We start from the raw sequence: 4,279 nt of genomic DNA on the forward strand, positions 1-4,279 counted from the left end.
TGGAAGACTTGAGCCATAATGTTGAACAATTAAGGGTGGAACACCATGAACACGCCCTCACTCTCCAAGAAATAAGAGAAGATCAAAGAGCAATGAGGGAGGAGCAACAAAGGCAAGGAAGGGACATAGAAGAGTTGAAGAACATCATTGGTCCTTCAAGAAGAAGACGCCACTAGAGGTGGATTCATTCCTTGTTCTTTATTTTCTTTCTATTTTCGGTTTTTAAGTATTGTGTTTATCTATGTTTTTGTGTCTCTACTTCATGATCATTAGTGTGTAACCATGCCTTAAAGCTATGAATAAAATCCATTAGTCCTTCACCTCTCTTAAAAGAAAAATGTTTTAATTCAAAAGAACAAGAAGTACATAATTTTCGAAATTATTAGTGAATTTAATTTAATTATATTGATGTGGTGGCAATATTTTTTGTTTTCTGAATGAATGCTTGAACAGTGCATATTTTTGATCTTGTTGTTTATGAGTGTTAAAATTGTTGGTTCTTGAAAGAATGATGAACAAAGAGAAATGTTATTGATGATCTGAAAAACATCATGAAATTGATTCTTGAAGCAAGAAAAAGCAGTAAAAAAAAAGTGGCGAAAATTTTAAAGCAAGGATCCAAGGCTTTGAGCATTAATGGATAGGAGGGCCCAAGAAAATTAAAAATCCAGGCCTAAGCGGCTGAATCAAGCTGTCCCTAACCATGTGCTTGTGTCATGAAGGTCCAAGTGAAAAGCTTGAGACTGAATGGTTAAAGTCGTGATCCAAAGCTAAAGAGTGTGCTTAAGAGCTCTGGACACCACTAACTGAGGACTTTAGCAAAGCTGAGTCACAATTTGAAAAGGTTCACCTAGTTATGTGTCTGTGGCATTTGTGTATCCGGTGGTAATACTGGAAGACAGAGTGCTTAGGGCCACAGCCAAGACTCATAAAGTAGCTGTGTTCAAGAATCAACATGCTTAAACTAGGAAAGTCAATAACACTATCCCAAATTCTAAGTTCCTAGAGAAGCCAATCACTCTAAATTACAAAGGAAAAAGTGAGATGCCAAAACTGTTCAGAAGCAAAAAGCTACAAGTCCCGCTCATCTAATTAAATTAATATTCATTGATATTTTGGACTTTATAGTATATTCTCTTCTTTTTATCCTATTTGATTTTCAGTTGCTTGGGGACAAGCAACAATTTAAGTTTGGTGTTGTGATGAGCGGATAATTTATACGCTTTTTGGCATTGTTTTTATATAGTTTTTAGTAAGTTTGAGCTACTTTTAGGGATGTTTTCATTAGTTTTTATGTTAAATTCACATTTCTGGACTTTACTATGAGTTTGTGTGTTTTTCTGTGATTTCAGGTAAATTCTGACTGAAATTGAGGGATTTGAGCAAAACTCTGAAGAAGGCTGACAAAAGGACTGCTGATGCTGTTGGATTCTGACCTCCCTGCACTCGAAATGGATTTTCTGGAGCTACAGAACTCCAATTGGCGCGCTCTCAACGGCGTTGGAAAGTAGACATCCAGGGCTTTCCAGAAATATATAATAGTCCATACTTTATTCGAAGAATGACGACGTAACTTGGCGTTAAACGCCAAGTTCATGCTGCTGTCTGGAGTTAAACGCCAGAAAAACGTCATTATCCGGAGTTGAACGCCCAAAACACGTCATAACCTGAAGTTTGACGCCAAGAAATGCTTTAGCTCGTGGAATGATCAAGCTCAGCCCAAGCATACACCAAGTGGGCCCCGGAAGTGGATTTATGCATCAAATACTTACTCATGTAAACCCTAGAAGCTAGTCTAGTATATATAGGACATTTATCTATTGTATTAGACATCTTTTGACCATTCTTAGTCTTTTTCATTCGGTCACTTGATCAGGGAGAGGGCTGGCCATTCGGCCATGCCTAAACTCTTTGCTTATGTATTTTCAATGGTGGAGTTTCTGCACACCATAGATTAAGGGTGTGGAGCTCTGCTGTACCTCAAGTATTAATGAAATTCTATCTTCTTTTATTCAAATCTCTTCTATTCTTATTCCAAGATATTCATTCGTACCCAAGAACATGATGAATGTAATGAGTTAGATAACCCTCATTATTATTCTCACTTATGAACGCGCGTGATTGACAACCACTTACGTTCTACATGCAACAGAGCTTGAATGTGTATCTCTTAGATTCCCACACAGAATCTTCGTGGTATAAGCTAGATAGATGGCGGCATTTATGAGGATCCGGAAAGTCTCACCTTGTCTGTGGTATTCCGAGTAGGATCCTGGGAATCCGGAAAGTCCAACCTTGTCTGTGGTGTTCCGAGTAGGATTCCGGTAATGAATGACTATGACGTGCTTCAAACTTTAACCTGCTGGGCGTTAGTGACAGACGCAAAAGAGGGATTCTATTCCAGTAGGAGCGGGAACCAACCGGTGATTAGCCGTACTGTGACAGAGTGCGTGCATTAGTTTTCACTGCGAGGATGGGATGTAGCCATCAGCCATGGGTGATGCCTCCAGACTGGTTAGCTGTGCGAGTGACAGCCGCACAGGATATTTCCCCGTGAGGAATGAAAGTAGCCACAGTTGATGGTGAACCCCTATACAAAGCTTGCCATGGAAAGGAGTAAGAAGGACTGAGTAGAAGGAGTAGGAGAACAGGCGTCCAAGAGCTCTACAGCATCTCCATCCGCTTATCTGAAATTCCCACCAATAAATCTGCATAAGTGTTCTATCCCTTTTATTATTTCTTCTTTTTATTATTAATTATTCGAAAACCCATAAATCATTTTTAATCTGCCTAACTGAGATTTGCAAGGTGACCATAGCTTGCTTCATACCAACAATCTCTGTGGATTCGACCCTTACTCACGTAAGGTTTATTACTTGGACGACCCAGTACACTTGCTGGTTAGTTGAACGGAGTTGTGAAAATAAACAATGCCCTCAGAGTATACATCCTTTATAAACAAAAGAACATGTGATCACAATTTCGTCCACCAAGCCTCAGATTCCCATGGTTCCTCATTGGGGAACTCATTGGAGGCCAGTGGACGTCCATTGAGGTCTTCCTCAGTGGCGTTCACTGCCTCTCCTTCCTCCCAAAATTCGGCCATGTTGATGGCCTTGCACTCTCCTTCTGGATTTTCTTCTGTATTGCTTGGAAGAGTACTAGGAGGGAGTTCAGTAATTTTCTTGCTCAGCTGACCCACTTGTGCCTCCAAGTTTCTAATGGAGGACCTTGTTTCAGTCATGAAACTTTGAGTGGTTTTGATTAGATCAGAGACCATGGTTGCTAAGTCAGAGGTATTCTGCTTAGAACTCTCTGTCTGTTGCTGAGAAGATGATGGAAAAGGTTTGCTATTGCTAAACCTGTTTCTTCCACCATTATTATTGTTGAAACCTTGTTGAGGTCTCTGTTGATCCTTCCATGAGAAATTTGGATGATTCCTCCATGAAGGATTATAGGTGTTTCCATAGGGTTCTCCCATGTAATTCACCTCTTCTATTGAAGGGTTCTCAGGATCATAAGCTTCTTCCTTAGATGAAGCTTCCTTAGTACTGCTTGGTGCATTTTGCATTCCAGACAGACTTTGAGAAATCATATTGACTTGTTGAGTCAATATTTTGTTCTAAGCCAATATGGCATTCAGAGTGTCAATCTCAAGAACTCCTTTCTTCTGACTAGTCCCATTGTTCACAGGATTCCTTTCAGAAGTGTACATGAATTGGTTATTTGCAACCATTTCAATCAGTTCTTGAGCTTCTGTAGGCATCTTCTTCAGATGAAGAGATCCTCCAGCAGAGCTATCCAAAGACATCTTGGATAGTTCAGAGAGACCATCATAGAAAATACCTATGATGCTCCATTCAGAAAGCATATCAGAGGGACACTTTCTAATTAATTGTTTGTATCTTTCCCAAGCTTCATAGAGGGATTCTCCTTCCTTCTGTCTGAAGGTTTGGACTTCCACTCTAAGCTTACTCAATTTTTGAGGTGGAAAGAACTTTGCCAAGAAGGCATTGACTAGCTTTTCCCAAGAGTCCAGGCTTTCTTTAGGTTGAGAGTCCAACCATGTCCTAGCTCTGTCTCTTATAGCAAAAGGGAATAGCATAAGTCTGTAGACCTCAGGGTCAACCCCATTAGTCTTGACAGTGTCACAGATTTGCAAGAATTCAGCTAAGAACTGATGAGGATCTTCCAATGGAAGTCCATGGAACTTGCAATTCTGTTGCATTAGAGAAACTAATTGAGGCTTAAGCTCAAAATTGTTTGCTCCAATGGCAGG

At 40.0% G+C, this 4,279-nt stretch overlaps 1 non-coding gene across 1 annotated transcript; it reads left to right on the forward strand.

Annotated features, from left to right (window-relative positions):
- Window positions 1–3,865: 3,865 nt before the first annotated feature.
- Window positions 3,866–3,973, forward strand: LOC112793329 (small nucleolar RNA R71). Its single transcript, XR_003198027.1, has one exon. It is a non-coding gene; the product is annotated as a small nucleolar RNA R71 (small nucleolar RNA).
- The last annotated feature ends 306 nt before the right edge of the window (window positions 3,974–4,279 follow it).

The sequence above is a fragment of the Arachis hypogaea genome, chromosome 3 (genome assembly GCF_003086295.3).
Source record: "Arachis hypogaea cultivar Tifrunner chromosome 3, arahy.Tifrunner.gnm2.J5K5, whole genome shotgun sequence".
In the NCBI taxonomy this organism is placed as follows: Eukaryota; Viridiplantae; Streptophyta; class Magnoliopsida; order Fabales; family Fabaceae; genus Arachis; species Arachis hypogaea.